This window comes from Pleurodeles waltl, chromosome 11, assembly GCF_031143425.1.
Source record: "Pleurodeles waltl isolate 20211129_DDA chromosome 11, aPleWal1.hap1.20221129, whole genome shotgun sequence".
Classification (NCBI taxonomy): domain Eukaryota; kingdom Metazoa; phylum Chordata; class Amphibia; order Caudata; family Salamandridae; genus Pleurodeles; species Pleurodeles waltl.
In genome coordinates this window covers 1,025,383,735-1,025,404,199 of record NC_090450.1, presented here as the reverse complement: position 1 = coordinate 1,025,404,199, position 20,465 = coordinate 1,025,383,735, and positions in this window count along the sequence as shown.

The following is a 20,465-nucleotide window of genomic DNA, read 5'->3' as shown; positions in this document are numbered from 1 at the left end:
TTTGACTGAAGCTGCTTTCTTAATATTGTCTCATAATGTAAATGATGCCTCCTAATGGTGATCCTATTGTGTAATTGGTAAATGGTTTTATTGATGAAATGCTTACATATAAATACCTCTTACAGACTGGTGAATGCGGTTACCTGCTGCCGCTTTTCTTGGGTATATTAACAGTAAAATTATTCCATAATCATCTGGGCACATCTAAAAATCATACTTATTTGCTCTAAAGCACTTTGTTTTTTAATCACCACTGTAAGAAAGTGAGTTATTACTTACTTTAGATGTGGGTCCTTCTCAAGTAATATGCCTCAACATCCCATGCACTGGGAGCCAAGCACTCTGTTGTACCACCGTTGCGTGGGCTCTCATTATCCCAATCAGGCTGCTGGATTTGGGTGGCAGCATCACCTGAATTGTGGGGAACTTGAGTCCAATCCCACACCATGTGTCAACTGTCGATCCAAGAGCAGGGGTGATTGTGGCAACAGGGCGCATGCAAAATTGACTTCTCAGGGAAATTGTGGTGAATCGGATCTCAACCTTTTCTTTCAGTTACATTAGTCTCTCACATGAACCGAGGCAGAGAATGGTTCAATAAGATTTATTGAAACAACTGTCTCTTAGATAAAATGGCATGAATTGCAATAATTAGGGTGATAAAACCCGCTAGAAGGAAAATGCTGACAAGGAGTGTAAAACATAAGAAAAATCCCACCATACTGTCATGCGTAATATGTGGTTCCTACCTAAGCTATGTTAGAGCACAGTGTGATTAGCCCTAATCCGCCCTTCAGGCCCAACCCCTTCCGAAAGACATGATGCCCGATACCTTAGCAAGGAAGCCTGTTGTCTAGAGAGACATCATCTCCTTGTAAGCCAGGAAACAGGTACTCCCAGCAAGCGGCTGTAGCAAAGTCAATTAGCATGCAGTTGTGCTCATCTAGCTGGAATTTTTTCTTCTAAAGTGTATGGGACAGAGAAGTGTTTTTATAATAAAACAGCTAATGTTCTGAGAAAATGGCCCCACATATGAATGTGTAAGTTTCTGTGAATATTGGAGACAGTTTACCACTTTGCTGGCAAAGTGAAAAGAATGTCTTGCTAGAAACGCAGTACTTTCCTAGGTGAAAGGACAACTAGATTTAAGAAAAGCATTGCAAATGTGGCCTATGCTAAAATAATAAAATAAAGCAGCAGGCCTAGTTGCTAAAATAAGGTGTCAAAAGGACATGACTAAAATGGCTATACAACACCCTCCCCTTACTGGTTCAAAGGTGGTTAAAAGCCTAACAATAAAAACATAAAAGCACTAAAAAGCTATAATGAGGACATATATACATGAAAGTCAATAATGACAATTTAACACACGAGCATGTACAGTAGTAATAGGGGTTAATTTAAACAGTTTTGCCAATAGAACTGAATTTTAAAAGGCAGTGTCACTTTGTAAAATCTCCAATTACATCTAGGACAATTGAAGCCAAGAATTGTTAACTTCAGCAGGTGGTAAGGTAGCCAAATCACTGCCAAGGAAAACCAGGGAGCATTCAACTTCCAAAGCCCTAGCTGCACCTGAGGCAGCAGCATTTCATGTTGTGCCAAATGTTAAGTCCATGTTTTCCTTTACTTTTGACTGAGCCAAGATATACACACTGAAAGGAGTCAAAAAAATTCTCTGGAATGCACTTCTTAATCTTAAGAAGACATTTATTATAGTTTTTTTGCAACGTTCGTGAACGAAGGTCTGAATAGTAAAAAAAAATTACTTTCAAAATGTGCAACAACGTAATACCATGTGTAAAAATCCACAATCAACAAATATATACATGCAAGGATAAAAACACTTATATTGATATATATTCAAACGCAAAGCAAATAATTAATAAAAATGAATCACAGTAGGGCCTGTTAGATGCTTCATCTTTTTCATGCCAGCAAGATGACACCGTTCAACTGCAAGAAAGATCTCCACCCTCACAGGACAGATATGTCAGGCATTTGATGTCCAGACCTGACCGAGGTCTCGGAATTCACCGCTGCTGAGCAGGGCCAACTTTTTATATCTTAAAGAATGATGGAAAGGGCTTTCTGGAAAAACCCCTCCCCTAAGAAGAAAATATTTAAAAATGCTGGCTAGTTTAGGTAACCTTTGAAAGAAACACGTTGAGAATTGGCCAACATCCCAAGATATTTCTCCCAATGTCAAACCGTTCTCTGCTTGTAATAAACATCAGCCTGGTACATTCTTATCATACTGACTGCTTACCTGCTACATATTATGTACCAGTTCTAAGTGATGATATGTCCTAGGTCTTCGGTGAGAAGGAAAACGCGTTGCATAACATTATTGTACGGAAACATTTGTGGCGGTGAAGCTAAGCTGAACACAAAATGGAGTCTATAACCAGTGACCATTAAAGTGACAGTAGGCAGCTAAGCCAGGTGCAAAGTGGTGCGACACATCAGTGGTCAACACACACATATCACTACAGTTGAGGTGCATGATCCACAAAGGCCAACTCATAGACCGCTTCCCGTAGCAAATGCACCCTCAACTAGCATGTCTGGTAATGAGCCCTTAGCGAGAACATCAACTGATCAGTGTTAATGAAAATAAGTGCTGCAGAGAAAGACAAACTTTGAGTGCACATTTGTAAAGGCACCAGCGGCATCGAAACACTGGCACAGTGGTGGAAGCGTTTTCAGTCGTACCTGTTGTGATGGAACAGCCATTGTGAATAAAAAATAACAAAAGTAAGATGCGACCTCTTATAGCCAAAGTAATTGGAAATCCCTCAAAAATGTAGAGGGTATGGATGAAGGTATTAAGCCAAGTGTGAACGAAACCAGAACCAACAACCTTGAAGAAATTAGCAATCCTAGTAGTACTGGATGCGTTAAATATTTTTCCCACAGGTTCACCAAAGTGTCATGGAAAGTGCTGAATTTCTGCAGATGACATCGCAGTTTGAAGTGCATAGGTCTCGCGCACAGATGTAAGTGGCACATGTTTTTGAAACCAAGCTTTTAGTCTGCTTAACTTGTCAAAATTCACATTTGAAGTAGCAATGTGACACTAAATATCTGCTACTTTCGTCTGTTGTGTAGGAGGAAAAAGGACATTCCTGCAACAGGTGCCAATTTGGGTGACTGAAACAACGTAAGCAATTCCAACTTGCATTCCACAACAGCTCTCACTGTTAAGAAGCACATAGCTACCATGGGAGAGTACATGGACCGCAGGCCTATTCAAAGGGACTGGAACTCCCTTTAGATAGCAGGCTAAATTTGCTGCCGAAGCTTTACACACCCCGTGCAAGGACAGCTGCTTCCAAACCACTGAATGGCTCACAGATGTCTCACATTCACTGCCGCTCAGAAAGACCTATTTCGTGCCATTGAAACATTTATATGAAAAGGGAAGTTCCCACACCTCATGGCTGTAACGATCTCCTAGCCTTTCATATCTGCCTGCTGGAATGTGTTTCAAGCAGGATGTAAATTGAAGTGTTGAAATAGGCAGATTAATAACCTCTGGTATTAACCATTCAGCAGATGGTATTTCTGCCACAATAAAAGGCAACTTTTCTAATTTCTCGATGTTTAGTATGACATAAGTCGCTTCATTCTGAGCCATTATTTGTTGCTGTAGTATCAAATTACATTTTGAAAATGTCCCTTGTGCTAATGTGTTGCCAGGGAATGCGGACAGATTTCAGTGTTTGTAGTGTCCAACTGCATAATGGACCTTAGCTAGCTCTGTCCTTGTAGAAATGACATGTCACTTTGTACAATGTCGATTGTAGAAGAAGGAATGTTGTTTAAAGTGTACATGTGGTCAGACAAGTTGTTAATCCCATTATCTACACTGAATAATGCTTTCTGTAAATTTTCCTGATCTATTTGCCTTAACCGGACAGCAGCTTCTTGTTGGGAAAGATTCCAAATTTCATTGTAGATTGCATATAAGCAGCACTTTTTACGTTGTCTTCTGGGGCCTGCAAATCTCTATAATTGGACAAGAGACTGAGGTTCTTTAACAGCATCTAGTGAAGAACTTTTTAACTATTGCTGGCATAATTTCCCTACTTTGTATGTTGTTACTATACCCGAATGTTCTGATGACAAATAGTGAGGGTCTGGCCGATTTGTTCTAAGACCCCCCCACCCCACCAACTTGTGTCTACTGGACACAATAACCACCCACCAGTACATGTAAGTGAAGTTAAAAGTTCCCTTTTGGACCCATTCATCCAGCTGGTCTTCAGTTGTATTAATATATTTTTGCCATTTGTAAAATTTAGCAGGAATACTAGGCGCTCAAGTACTTAATTTTTGCCAAGCATAAACAACTTGTTTATTGTACTGTTTCATGTAAAAACATAATTTGAACAGGTGTCAGGCGTGCTCTACATAAAGCTTCCTTTCCCCTTATTTGACAGTTTTTTGTTCCCCATGCACTTTTTAAGTCAATTGACTTCAGCCAGTATTCATAGCCTTCTATATCTAACGTGGAAACAAAGGAATCAGAATAAATCAATTTTGTATAAGTTAATAAAATATGTTGACTTTCCATCACTGGCAATTTAAAACAAGACTTGGCATTTTTCACATTTTGTCCAGAAACATATGCAAACTTTTCAGTGTGTGTTTTGGAACCCCCCCCCCCCCCCCCCCCCCCCCCACTGGCGGAGTTGGACAGCGTTCCCGTTGTGTATAATTAAAAATAGTTTTTGGGGTACTTCCTCTGTGAATGTAATGATGTCCATATTACATCCCGATCACCAGGAACAGCTCCAGGTGTTATTACCTAATTCATAGACTGTTTAAATACAAATGGAATTTGGATGACTTCTGTCAGGCCTCATATAATAAAAGGGTGTTTTATCCCAAACAATCCCATCAGGAATTGGTATAGCTGAAATGTTCACTAGGGACAAGTCTCTGCGGACCTTATGGGAGGAAAAATGTTTTGGGACCTCATCCACCAGTTCAGCTGTAGAGTGTTCAGGAAGGAAAAGGACCATGTATTAATAAGAAAATGATGATGACAAACCCAATCCAAAGAAGGAATGCAAGTACTGTTAATATTAGCCACAGCTAGTTCCATGGGAAAATAAAAGTTAATGTTGAGCCAATTTATCAGCTTACGTGCTCTTGACAGTTCTGTTGCAGAAGAGGCAGATGATGCGGTGAAAGTGTCATTGACGTCTGCAAAATATCCAGAAGCAGTTCGTTCAAAAACTGGAGCTGTGTTAGGAAGGTAAGAGCTGAAGTCTACCTTGGTGGTTCATAGTAGATTTTACCATTGGTTTGTTTTGAATTTGAGTAGAATCGCTCAACATTGTTGACGTTACTTGCCACAGAAGAAGTTAATGGGACTAATGAATGATGATTTTCCAACTTGGGAGAGGTGTCAACGCTGCTGCTCAAAACCTGTAGAGGAGCATCTTCGTCTGTAGTATGAGGGATTTGGGTACTACCCAGGAGTCTTCTCGGTCTGCTGTGCAGGATCACCCATATGGTGTAGGTTGACATTGACAATGGAGATAGTGATTTTCTTTAGAACCAGGCAGCAGTGGTAAAATGACAGTTCTGGTACTGTGTATTCCCAGGACTGGAACTGGTGCACGATAGGAAGGACTGAACTCCTTTTTCACAGTAGCCTTATCACACACACTAGATTGCCAAGTTTGGGAATCCAGCGGGTAGGTGTTATTGTTCCTCCCCTATACCCGAAGGGTTGGCACTGACAGATGCATTGTCATTGCATAACTGTTGTAAGTCCTGCAAGAAAGGGACACGGTCATTTATGTCAAAAAGTGTATCTGCTGCCTCTGTGCCTGGACCATAAATTTATGGAACATACATTTGTGATCTGAGCAGGCATTTATATGAGGTACACCCCCAGGGACCTTCTGGCTACATCAAGTGCTCTCTGGTCTCCATACAGGTGATTAAGCCAAATTCTCTGGTTGTTAAGGATTGCTTCAAATTCTGGTTTCTTCACTTCACAACACTATTTCCCTCGGGGTGAAATGGAGACGAATAATACAGTTGGACCCCTAATGAAGCCATGGTGTCCCTGAATGTCCTTGAGGTGAAAGCTGGGCCCTGGTCCGAGCGGAAAACTGCAACTGCATATGTGCCAATAAAGACTTGCAAATCTTTAATAACAGTTCTAGTGTCAGCTGAGCGTTGTGACCAAACTCCTAGAAATCTGGAGCATGAGTCAACAGCGACTAAAATGTATTGGTATACACTGTCAGGGGACCACAGTGGTCCAAGAACACACATTGTAGATGTTTGTTGGAAATTAGGAAGGGTGTCTACGGTGGGCGTTTGATGGTGGACCCTTTTATTTGCTGACAGATGTCACAGTAAAGGACATCCTGCTTGATCTGTTTGTATAGATCTGGCCACAAGTAGTAGTGTGCTTGTAATAGTGAAATTGTAGCTGCCACACCAGCATGGGCAGAAGCAACTCCCTCATGCGCTGCTTTAATCAATTCTGGTCTTTGATCTTGGTTGGGGAATCATACGATCACCCACCCCTGGTATTGTTAGTAGGGCATTGTAAGGAAATGGCTCCCTGTTGCAGTTACCCCCCACTTTTTGCCTGAGACTGACTTGACTGAGAAGTGTGCTGGGACCCTGCTAACCAGGCCCCAGCACCAGTGTTCTTTCACCTAAAATGTACCATTGTCTCCACAATTGGCACAACCCTGGCACCCAGGTAAGTCCCTTGTAACTGGTACCCCTGGTACCAAGGGCCCTGATGCCAGGAAGGTCTCTAAGGGCTGCAGCATGTCTTATGCCACCCTAGGGACCCCTCACTCAGCACAGACACACTGCTTGCCAGCTTGTGTGTGCTGGTGGGGAGAAAATGACTAAGTTGACATGGCACTCTCCTCAGGGTGCCATGCCAACCTCACACTGCCTGTGGCATAGGTAAGTCACCCCTCTAGCAGGCCTTACAGCCCTAAGGCAGGGTGCACTATACCACAGGTGAGGGCATAGGTGCATGAGCACTATGCCCCTACAGTGTCTAAACAAAACCTTAGACATTGTAAGTGCAGGGTAGCCATAAGAGTATATGGTCTGGGAGTCTGTCAAAAACGAACTCCACAGCTCCATAATGGCTACACTGAATACTGGGAAGTTTGGTATCAAACTTCTCAGAATAATAAACCCACACTGATGCCAGTGTTGGATTTATTAAAAAATGCACACAGAAGGCATCTTAGAGATGCCCCCTGTATTTTACCCAATTGTTCAGTGCAGGACTGATTGGTCTGTGCCAGCCTGCTGCTGAGAGACGAGTTTCTGACCCCATGTGGTGAGGGCCTTTGTGCTCTCTGGGGACAGAAACAAAAGCCTGCTCTGGGTGGAGATGCTTCACACCTCCCCCTTGCAGGAACTGTAACACCTAGCAGTGAGCCTCAAAGGCTCAGGCTTCATGTTACAAGGCCCCAGGGCACTCCAGCTAGTGGAGATGCCCGCCCCCTGGACACAGCCCCCACTTTTGGCGGCAAGTCCAGGAGAGATAATGAGAAAAACAAGGAGTCGTCACTGGCCAGTCAGGACAGCCCCTAAGGTGTCCTGAGCTGAGGTGACTGACTTTTAGAAATCCTCCATCTTGCAGATGGAGGATTCCCCCAATAGGATTAGGGATGTGTCCCCCTCCCCTCAGGGAGGAGGCACAAAGAGGGTGTAGCCACCCTCAGGGCTAATAGCCATTGGCTACTAACCCCCCAGACCTAAACACACCCCTAAATTCAGTATTTAGGGGCTCCCCAGAACCTAGGAAACTAGATTCCTGCAACCTAAGAAGAAGAGGACTGCTAAGCTGAAAAACCCTGCAGAGAAGACGGAGACACCAACTGCTTTGGCCCCAGCTCTACCGGCCTGTCTCCCCACTTCTAAAGACACTGCTCCAGCAATGCTTTCCACAGGGACCAGCGACCTCTGAAGTCTCAGAGGACTGCCCTGCATCTAGAAGGACCAAGAACTCCAGAGGACAGCGGCTCTGTTCACCAAAGACTGCAACTTTGCAACAAAGAAGCAACTTTGAAACAACTTGCGTTTCCCGCCGGAAGCGTGAGCCTTGGCACTCTGCACCCGACGCCCCCGGCTCGACTTGTGGAGAACAATCACTTCAGGGAGGACTCCCCGGCGACTGCGAGACCGTGAGTAGCCAGAGTTCCTCCCCTGAGCCCCCACAGCGACGCCTGCAGAGGGAATCCCGAGGCTCCCCTGACCGCGACTGCCTGCTTCTAAGATCCGACGCCTGGTAAAGACTCTGCGCCCGCAGCCCCCAGGACCTGAAGGATCCGAACTCCATTGCAGGAGTGCCCCCCAGGAGGCCCTCTCCCTTGCCCAGGTGGTGGCTACCCCGAGGAGCCCCCCCCCCACCCCCTCTTGCATGCCTGCATCGCTGAAGAGACCCCTTGGTCTCTCATTGAAACCTTTTGAAAACCAGACACTTGTTTGCACACTGCACCCGGCCGCCCCCGTGCCGCTGAGGGTGTACTTTCTGTGTGGACTTGTGTCCCCCGCCCGGTGCCCTACAAAGCACCCCTGGTCTGCCCTCCGAAGACGCGGGTACTTACCTGCTGGTAGACTGGAACCGGGGCACTCCCTTCTCCATTGAAACCTATGCATTTTGGGCACCACTTTGACCTCTGCACCTGACCGCCCCTGAGCTGCTGGTGTGGTAACTTTGGGGTTGCTCTGAACCCCCAACAGTGGGCTACCTTGGACCCCGTAGGTGGTTTACTTACCTGCAAAAACTAACAAACTCCCCCCCAGGAACTGTTGAAAATTGCACTGTCTAGTTTTAAAATAGCTATATGTGATTTATGTGAAAACTGTATATGCTATTTTGCTAATTCAAAGTTCCTAAAGTACCTACCTGCAATACCTTTCATTTGAAGTATTACATGTTAATCTTGAACCTGTGGTTCTTAAAATAAACTAAGAAAATATATTTTTCAATACAAAAACCTATGGGCCTGGAATTGTCTTTGAGTGTGTGTTCCTCATTTATTGCCTGTGTGTGTACAACAAATGCTTAACACTACTCCTTTGATAAGCCTACTGCTCGACCACACTACCACAAAATAGAGCATTAGTATTCTCTTTTTGCTAATATCTTACCTCTAAGGGGAACCCTTGGACTCTGTGCATACTATTCCTTACTTTGAAATAGTGCATACAGAGCCAACTTCCTACAGGCAGTATTGAGGCTAGATATGCAGTAGGAATATTTTGGCAGGATATGCCTCTGACATGGGCTTGCTGTCAGCGGAAGCTTTCACGACAGCCAGTGTTTCATCATCCAACCTGGTCTGTGAATGAGTTGTTGCAGCAACAGAAGCCTTAGCAACTGCTAACTTGGCCGCTTTATCAGCCAAGGTATTGCCAGTAATGTGCATTCCAACACGTTGATGTCCCAATGTTTGAATAACATGGACGTTGATTGGGTGGTGTTTCTTTCAGATATGCCACTTTCCCCCACATGAGTTAGAATCTGTGAACCCATTCTGGCGCCAGTAATGTATATTTTAATTGAAGGACTGGACACAGTAATCGAATCACAGACGATTAATGTTAACTGTTTATTATCCGTGTGTTCTAGTGCCATCACCAGAGCCTTGAGCTCTGCTGTCTAGTGCAGTCCCCGAAGGACAGCGCGGCAGCAGAGTATTGGTGTTTAGTGCCTACTGCGAGCTGAGCCGTCAGTCCAAATAATTATTTGATATTGTTCAGCATGATTACCCCCACTTTTGGCCTGTTTGAGTGTGCGTCAGAGTGTTTTTAGTGTGTCACTGGGATCCTGCTAGCCAGGACCCCAGTGCTCATAGATAAAAACTTATATGTCAGTGTGTTTTGCATGTGTCACAGATCCTGCTAGCCAGGACCCCAGTCCTCATAGTTTGTGGCCTAATGTGTGTTGTCAGTAAAGCTTAACTGTCACTGAGACTCTGCTAACCAGAACCTCAGTGTTTATGCTCTCTCTGCTTTTAAATTTGTCACTATAGGCTAGTGGCTTCAATTGGCACACTGACCCTCCCCCCCCCCCCCCCCTTCCTCCTCCAATCTATAAGTACCTAGTATATGGTACCTAGGTACCCAGGGCGTTTGGGTTCCAGGAGATCCTTATGGGCTGCAGCATTTCTTTTGCCACCCATAAGGAGGTCAGACAAACCCTTTCACAGGACTGCCACTGTAGCCTGCATGAAATAGTGGACACACTATTTCACAGCCATTTTCACTCTATTTAAGTAACTTATAAGTCACCTATATGTCTAACCTTCATTTAATGAAGGCTAGGTGCAAAGTTACTAAGTGTGAGGGTACCCTTGCACTAGCAAAGGTGCCCCAAAATAGTTCAGGGCCATTTCCTGGGACTTTGTGAGTGCGGGGACGCCATTACACGCGTGCACTACATATACGTCAATACCAGTATGTAGCTTCACAATGTTAACTCCGAATATGACCGTGTAAGGTGTCTAAGATCATGGAACTGTCCCCCATTCAAAATTTGGTATTGGGGAGCTAAGTCCATGCATCTTTTTTTTTTGGGGGGGGGGGGCTCCACCATGGACCCCCAGTACTGCCAAACCAGCTCTCTGAGGCTTGCAATGCAGCTACAACTGCTGCCACCTCACAGATAGGGTTCTGCTCTCTTGGGATCTGAGCAGCTCAGTCTCAGGATGGCAGAATAAAGCATTTCCTTTGGGAGCAGGGTGTTGTACCCTCTCCATTTGGAAATAGGTGTTAAAGGCTGGGGAGAGGTAGCCTCCCCCAGCCTCTGGAAATGCTTTGAAGGGCACAGATGGAGCCCTCCTTGCATAAGCCAGTCTACACCGGTTCAGGACCCCCAGTCCCTTCGCTGGTGTGAAACTGGACAAAGGAAAGGGGAGTGACCACTCACCTGTCCACCACCACCCCAGGAGTGGAGCCCAGAGCTCCTTCAGTATGTCCCAGACTTCAGCCATCTTGTTTTCCAAGGTGTGGGGACACTCTGCAGGCCTCCGAGTGGCCAGTGCCACTGTGAGATGTCAGAGACCCCTCCTGATAGATCCATACCTGATAAGGTAGCCAATCCCCCTCTCAGGGCTATTTAGGGTCTCCCTTGTGGGTTTCTCTTCAGATTCTACTTGCAAGTTTCCAGCAGGAATACTCTGCAACTACTACTTCGTCCTCGGATCGACTGCAGACTGCTCCAGGAACTGAGATAACAGCAACAAAGTATCCAGAAGGGCTACTTTTCCTCTGCAACTGCAGCTCCAGCCAGCAACTGCAACTATTTTCACGGTGTGCCTGCTCTGAGGAATGCCTGTCTTCACCCTGAACCTGAAGAACCAAAGGAATCTCCTGTGGAGTGACAGTCACTTCTGTGCTTCTGCAGGCACTCTTCTGCGTCTACAGCTGTTACTCTGGGACTCCTCTCCTGACGACGAGCGTGCTCCCTGAAATACAGGTGGTAGACCGAAGTGACCAGGACTGTCCAAAGGTCCAAATTTGGTGAAGGTAAGAGCTTGCCTCCCCGTGCTGCGACAGTACCCCTGTGCACCACATCTTCTGCAGCTCCTTGGGCTTCTGTGCACTTCTTCCAAGAATTATTTGTGCACAGCGTAGCCCAGGTCCCAAGCACTCCATCCTGCAACACACAGCTCCCTGAGTTGTTCTCTGGCGGCGTGGGACCTTCCAGTGTAGTGCTGCGACAACTGCACTTTGCATCTTTTTTGTACCTGTGTTCTGGGAGTCCCGTGGGTGCTGCCTGGTCTTCTGAGGGCTCTCTGAAGTGCTGACAGCCCCCTCTTTCTCCTCAGTCCGAGTTGAGACCCACAGGTCCCTCCTGGGTCCAGGCAGCTCCTTTTTGATGCAAACCGTGTACTTGCTTGGGCACAACGTCAGGGGTGGCATTGTAGTTGTGATACTAAGGAGAGACAGTAGTAATCCTATAGTGGACTAGTGTCAATGTGTGTTGTAATAATTGTCAAACATTGTAAGTAGTAGACCGCATTCCTGTTAGTAGATTCAGCTGGATGTGTTCCTTCCTGCAGATGTGCATTAGGACTAGCAAGAGGAACACCTCTATACCTACACCATGCAGGTTGTGTGGCAGTGTTGGTGAGGTCAGTCATATATTTAGGCATTACCAAGGTTAATAGAGGGATGCATTGACTCTCTTTGACAAGTAACACATCCCTGCATATTTGAATTGATGCTGCACAGTGGAGCAAGATGAGCTGTTGCACTTTGTGTTCCTTCTTAAATGGGTAATTATGTGCCAATATATCCAGACACAAACATCATAGTGATCTACCCAAGTATATTATTTTATTGACTTCTACTTGAGTTGTGGATAGTGATTGGTCATACTTAATATACCAAACTTGAGGCACCTTGCATACCTTATCCTGGTGTATTTTCCATGTGCTCCTCACACCTGAAACTGCATATAATAGGCGTTCCATATGTATATTTGTGATATTCCCATGCAACACGTTTGACCCACCCAGCTCCTGATACCTGGAATTGGTTAAGTGTAGTTCAAGAACTCAGGGTGGTGTGGGAGTGACAAGTGGGTGCCCACCACATCATGACCCACAAATCACCACGGCGGACATTTAATGGCGGTAAACCATTGGTGGTACATACACTACACTCAAAATGGACCCCAACATACAAAACAACACTACATTGGGCAATACCAAAAACACACCTGACACTCATACACCTACCCACAGCACCTTAAATCACACAACCCTTTATGAACAACAATTACTGCCAGGAGACTGACACGAAGAGCACAGGGACAACTAGACACACGCATCACATACACCCATACATCCCTCACACACCTCACATCACCCACCCCACCACATTACTCAACACTCTCTCACCAACACACACCTCACACGCCCATGTCCCCACAAAAGCACTCCTGTTCCACTGATGAGGAGTTAAGGGTCATGGTGGAGGAAATAGTCAGGGTAGAACCAGAGCTGTTTGGCGCACAGGTACAGCAGATATCCATTGCCAGGAAGATGGAGCTATGGCGGAGAATCGTGGACAGGGTGAATGCCGTGGGACAGCACCCAAGAACAAGGGACAACATCAGGAAGAGGTGCAATGACCTACGGGGGAAGGTGCGTACCGTGGCAGCAAGGCACCAGCTCGCCATACAGAGGACTGGCAGTGGACCCCCACCTCCTCCCCCACACCATGGGAGGAGCAAGTCTTGGCATTACTGCATCCTGAGGGACTCACTGGAGTTGCTGGATGACTGGACACTGGTGACTCAATATTTACTACTTATCACCACCCACACCCCCTCACGCTCACTCTCATCACTCCACTCCATCCCACACACTGCATCTACACATCTGACTAACCTCAATGCCAAACCGCTGGGCGCTGACCTGCATGGGACACAGAGCAAAGAAACAGACGTCAGTACGTGTGCACCGAATACAAATGCCATGTCGTTTCATATGAAACGGCCATTGTTGGCATGCATGTCTTCTACATGCCAGACAAACTACGGCTGGGCAGTCACACATCGCATCTACATGCAAACAGGCATCCGCCACAATGACACACATCTAAGGATGACCGATGCCAACTCACCTGCTCCTCTGGTCGCCCATACAACTTCCCAAACAGGGGTACAACCCCGTCCACCAGCTTCTTCAGCTCCTTTGCGGTGAAGGCCGGGGCCCGTTCCCCTGTAACACACGCCATCTCAGGGACCAGAGTCAGAACACAGCAGCACACACAGTGGTGTACTACCATTCACGGGAATCAGGAGTCAAGTGTCTGACAAAATGGCGTAGGTACTGCAGAGGTGTGCTCTGTCACCACCGGCGGCGATAATGATTAGCCCAGGTTCCCTATTGACAACCATGTAATCCAGTGATCAGGTGCATGGCTGTGAACACCGCCTTCCGCCATGACGACTAACACCAGCGCAATGAAGTCACTTCCACTCTATCATACCTGGATGGCAAAAGGCCGCCATTTTGCTACCACCACGTCTCCATAGCCTGGCCAGGGGCCTCATCCAAGGCCCCAATCTCTCTCCCCTTCGTCGCTTGCTGACATCATTCTGTAATCCACACATCTTTGGAAGTGTGTCCACACTGTGATGCCATTATGACAGAGGTAACTCAGCACACATTTGTCTGACGGTGTACCTCATTCTTTCCATTTGTGTGTGTGAGAAAGGGGATGAGAGTGATGGTGATGAAGAAGAGGGGGAAGATATCAACTCCAGGACCCTGCTAATCAGCCTATACTTCCAGTTACTCTAAGGTACTGTTCAATGATGCTGATGTATTCACTACATGCTTACAGTCTGACTCATGTAATAAGTACTGTGGTGTCTTTTGTCAGTGACAATGCTAAATGATGTCTGAAGTGGCATGTACCAGGTGACCCAATATTAGGTACAGTGTGTATGAAGTTGGCTCTGTATGCACTATTTAAAAGTAAGGAATAGTATGCACAGAGTCCAAGGGTTCCCCTTAGAGGTAAGATAGTGGCAAAAAGAGATAATACTAATGCTCTATTTTGTGGTAGTGTGGTCGAGCAGTAGGCTTATCAAAGGAGTAGTGTTAAGCATTTGTTGTACATACATACAGGCAATAAATGAGAAAACACACACACAGGTTTTTGTATAGAAAAATATATTTTCTTAGTTTATTTTAAGAACCACAGGTTCAAATTCTACATGTAATATCTCATTTGAAAGGTATTGCAGGTAAGTACTTTAGGAACTTTGAATAATTACAGTAGCATATATACTTTTCACATAAAACACAAATAGCTGTTTTAAAAGTGGACACAGTGCAATTTTCACAGTTCCTGGGGGAGGTAAAGTATTGTTAGTTCTTGCAGGTAAGTAACCCACCTACAGGGTTCAGATTTGGGTCCAAGGTAGCCCACCGTTGGGGGTTCAGAGCAACCCCAAAGTTACCACACCAGCAGCTCAGGGCCGGTCAGGTGCAGAGGTCAAAGAGGTGCCAAAAACACATAGGCTTCAATGGAGAAGGGGGTGCCCCGGTTCCAGTCTGCCAGCAGGTAAGTACCCGCGTCTTCGGAGGGCAGACCAGGGGGGTTTTGTAGGGCACCGGGGGGGGACACAAGTCCACACAAAAAGTACACCCTCAGCAGCGCGGTGGCGGCCGGGTGCAGTGTGCAAACACGCGTCGGGTTTGTAATGGTTTTCAATGGGAGACTAAGGGGTCTCTTCAGCGGTGCAGGCAGGCAAGGGGGGGGCTCCTCGGGGTAGCCACCACCTGGGCAAGGGAGAGGGCCTCCTGGGGGTCACTCCTGCACTGGAGTTCCGATGCTTCAGGTCCTGGGGGCTGCGGGTGCAGGGTCTTTTCCAGGCGTCGGGATTTCAGAGTCAGGCAGTCGCGGTCAGGGGGAGCCTCTGGATTCCCTCTGCAGGCGTCGCTGTGGGGGCTCAGGGGGGACAACTTTGGTTACTCACAGTCTTGGAGTCGCCGGAGGGTCCTCCCTGAAGCGTTGTTTCTCCACCAGTCGAGTCGGGGTCGCCGGGTGCAGTGTTGCAAGTCTCACGCTTCTTGCGGGGATTGCAGGGGTCTTTAAATCTGCTCCTCTGAAACAAAGTTGCAGTCTTTTTGGAACAGGGCCGCTGTCCTCGGGAGTTTCTTGTTCCTCTTGAAGCAGGGCAGTCCTCTGAGGATTCAGAGGTCGCTGGTCCTGGGGAAAGCGTCGCTGGAGCAGGTTTCTTTAGAAGGCAGGAGACAGGCCGGTAGGACTGGGGCCAAAGCAGTTGGTGTCTTCTTTCTTCTTCTGCAGGGGTCTTTCAGCTCAGCAGTCCTCTTCTTCTTGTAGTTGCAGGAATCTAAGTTCCTAGGTTCTGGGGAGCCCTTAAATACTAAATTTAAGGGCGTGTTTAGGTCTGGGAGGGCAGTAGCCAATGGCTACTGTCCTTGAGGGTGGGTACACCCTCTTTGTGCCTCCTCCCTGAGGGGAGGGGGGCACATCCCTATTCCTATTAGGGGAATCCTCCTTCTACAAGATGGAGGATTTCTAAAAGTCAGAGTCACCTCAGCTCAGTACACCTTAGGGGCTGTCCTGACTGGCCAGTGACTCCTTGTTTTTCTCATTATCTCTCCTGGACTTGCCGCCAAAACTGGGGGCTGTGTCCAGGGGGCGGGCATCTCCACTAGCTGGAGTGCCCTGGGGCATTGTAACACGAAGCTTGAGCCTTTGAAGCTCACTGCTAGGTGTTACAGTTCCTACAGGGGGGGGTGTGAAGCACCTCCACCCAGAGCAGGCTTTGTTTCTGTCCTCAGAGAGCACAAAGGCTCTCACCGCATGGGGTCAGAAACTCGTCTCTCAGCAGCAGGCTGGCACAGACCAGTCAGTCCTGCACTGAACAATTGGGTAAAATACAGGGGGCATCTCTAAGATGTACTCTGTGTGCATTTTTTAATAAATCCAACACTGGCATCAGTGTGGGTTTATTATTCTGAGAAGTTTGATACTAAACTTCCCAGTATTCAGTGTAGCCATTATGGAGCTGTGGAGTTCGTATTTGACAGACTCCCAGACCATATACTCTTATGGCTACCCTGCACTTACAATGTCTAAGGTTTTGCTTAGACACTGTAGGGGCATAGTCCTCATGCACCTATGCCCTCACCTGTGGTATAGTGCACCCTGCCTTAGGGCTGTAAGGCCTGCTAGAAGGGTGACTTACCTATGCCACAGGCAGTGTGAGGTTGGCATGGCACCCTGAGGGGAGTGCCATGTCGACTTAGTCATTTTCTCCCCACCAGCACACACAAGATGGCAAGCAGTGTGTCTGTGCTGAGTGAGGGGTCCCTAGGGTGGCATAAGACATGCTGCAGCCCTTAGAGACCTTCCCTGGCATCAGGGCCCTTGGTACCAGGGGTACCAGTTACAAGGGACTTGCCTGGATGCCAGGGTTGTGCCAATTGTGGAGACAATGGTACATTTTAGGTGAAAGAACACTGGTGCTGGGGCCTGGTTAGCAGGGTCCCAGCACACTTCGCAGTCAAGTCAGCATCAGTATCAGGCAAAAAGTGGGGGGTAACTGCAACACAGAGCCATTTCTTTACACCGTGTGACATACTTCAGACACTACAGTGCATTGGATCCCCTCCTGCAATAAAGGTGTGATTGTGATTATGATATTAACTGACTAATGCATACACACTCACAATTCATATCCCATACTGACGAGGGACATACAATTTGAGTGCATAGGTGTATTTATTGAATGTCAAAATATACATAAGTGTTGGGACAGTGAAAGGGAGTGGGCACATGGTGCAAATACATACTCAGGTACATATGCTCAGCTGTTGGTAGCACTGGGTTTTGGTCCATGTGGCCACTGGAAGATGGTGTGATGGCAGTAGCATGTCAACAAGGTAGCTCAGTGGCACACAAGAGAGACAGTTCAGGGCAGAATCACTTTCTGGCACTGGGCTTGGTCTTGGCTGGTGTTTATGCGGCATATCTGGGTCTGAGGGCACGTTTGCGAAGGTGCAGCTGGGTTGCAGTGTTAAGGGTGCTGGTTTCCTGTGTGTCGTCTAACATGCCACCAGTCCAATAGCTGCTGCAGATGTAGATGGCAGGGCTGTGTCCTGGCTAGTGGAGGGGACTTGCAGGCGGGTAGAGGACTCAGGCTGGCTGTGGTACTGGTGCTGCAATACCCCTGCCATGGTGGCATTGAGCTGTTTCCATTGCTCCATGGCCTCCTGGTGGTGTGTTATCTGCAGCCTTTGATTCTGCTCCAGGGTGGCCAGGATCTGGCCCATCCTGTCCTGGGTATGGTGGGATGCTTGCAGGACCTCAGATATCACCTCCTGGGCTGCAGCATCCATCTTTTGGCCACCCCCCTGGGCCACTGATGCCCTCCCACTGGCCTTAGCCCCCTTTGCTTGTGTCCCCTGCACAGGTCTGGCAGTCCCACTTGCAGTTGGCCCTTCATTATCTTGCCTGTTTGTGGGTGGAGATTCTGGCCTCTGTACATGTGGGCTGCCAGTCTGTGGCCAGGAAGCACTGGTGTGGGGTCGTTTGGCCAGAGCTGATGATGGTCGCTTGGTGGTAGGGGTGTCAGTGGTATCCTGGGTGGGGCTTCTTGAGGGTGACAGCCCAGGACTGTGTGGTGGGCCAGGGTAATTCCTCTATTTCTAGACATCCCTCTGCACTCTCCTGAGTGGGGCCTCTGTCTTCAGGTGGAGGGCTGGCACTTCTTGACATCTCCGTCCGGGTGGCATGGGTGGTGGTGCCTGTGTGTGGGGGAATAGACAGGTGGGTGTCAGGTACTTTATCGGCAATTGCTGCACTGGTCTGCACTATTTGATGGTTATATTCTCCTGTCGTGGCATGCCAGGTCCCTTCTTATACATTTAGTTGCATTTTTTGTGGGGGGAGGAGGTGCATTGTGGGTGCTGTAGTGCCGCTAGGATTCCATGCAGGGGTAGGTTACTATGCACAGGGGGCTGGATGGAGGTCTGTGCGATTCTGGTCATGCAGAGAGCTTGGACTTGGGTGTTGTGGACTGGGTAGGGGATGGGGTCCTGGTGGTAGTGAGAGGGATTGGGTGATACATGTATTACAGGTGTGGTGACTGTTAAAGTATTGTAGTTGACTTACCCGAGTCCAGTTCTCCAGTTAGTCTGGCAAGGCCCTCTGGGTGCAGGATAGCCAGGACCTCCTCCTCCCAGTTGGTGTATTTGGGGGGAGTAGGTGAGGGACCACCACCAGTCTTCTGTACAGTGATGTTGTACCTGGATGCTGGCCTGGTTTGTAGTGAGTACCAAGGGGCACTTACACTCTGCACCAGGTCCAGTTATCCCTTATTAGTGTAGAAGAGGTGTCTAGCAGCTTAGGCTGATAGAAAAGGGTAGCTTAGCAGAGCAGCTTAGGCTGAACTAGGAGACATGCAAAGCTCCCACTATACCACTGGTGTCATATGCACAATATCATAAGAAAACACAATACACAGATATACTAAAAATAAAGGTACTTTATTTTTATGACAATATGCCAAAAGTATCTCAGTGAGTACCCTCAGTATGAGGATAGCAAATATACACAAGATATATGTACACAATACCAAAATTATGCAGTAATAGCAATAGAAAGCAATGCAAGCAATGTACAGTCACAATAGATTGCAATGAGAGCACATAGGTATAGGGGCAACACAAACCATAATACTCCAAAAGTGGAATGCGAACCACAAATGGACCCCACACCTATGTGAGCTTATAGAGGGTCGCTGGGACTGTAAGAAAACAGTGAGGGTTACAAAAATAGCCCACCCCAAGACCCTGAAAAGTAGGTGTAAAGTGCACCTAAGTTCCCCAGAGAGCACAGAAGTCGTGATGGGGGAATTCTGCAAGGAAGACCAACACCAGCAATGCAACAACAATGGATTTCCGGACGAGAGTACCTGTGGAACAAGGGGACCAAGTCCAAGAATCGCGACCCAATGAGGGTGCAAAGAAGCTGCCACCGGATGGTAGAAGCTGTGGATTCTGCAAGAACGAAGAGGAGTAGGAACTTCCCCTTTGGAGGATGGATGTCCCACGTCGTGAAGAAGCTTGCAGAGGTGTTCCCACGCAGAAAGACTGCAAACAAGCCTTGCTAGCTGCAAGGGTTGCGGTTAGGGTTTTTGGATGGTGCTGTGGCCCAGGAGGGACCAGGATGTCGCCAATTGCGTGAGGAGACAGAGGGGGCGCCCAGCAAGACAAGGAGCCCTCTCAGAAACAGGCAGCACCTGCAGAAGTGCCCGAACAGGCACTACAAAGAGGAGTGAACTGGCGCTCACCCGAAGTCACAAAAGAAGATCCCACGACGCCGGTGGACAACTCAGGAGGTTGTGCACTACAGGTTAGAGTGTCGGGGACCCAGGCTTGGCTGTGCACAAAGGAAATCCTGGAAGAGTGCACAGGAGCCGGAGCAGCTGCAAATCACGCGATACCCAGCAATGCAGTCTAGCACGGGGAGGCAAGGACTCACCTCCACCAAACTTGGACTAAAGAGCCACTGGACTGTGGGAGTCACTTAGACAGAGTTGCTGAGTTCCAGAGACCACGCTCGTCGTGCTGAGAGGGGACCCAGAGGACCGGTGATGCAGTGGGGTAGTCTGCCTCTTCTCGGCACTAGAAGCTCTGAAGAAATCTCCCGTGGGTCGACGGAATCTTCCCCCTGCAACCGCAGGCAACAAAAGACTGCATCACCGGTCCTCTGGGTCCACTCTCAGCACGACGAGCGTGGGTCGACGGTGGTGCCCATCAAAGCATTTCCAGAGGCTGGGGGAGGCTACTCCTCCCCAGCCCTGACACCTTTTTCCAAAGGGAGAGGGTGTGACACCCTCTCTCTGAGGAAGTCCTTTGTTCTGCCTTCCTGGGCCAAGCCTGGCTGGACCCCAG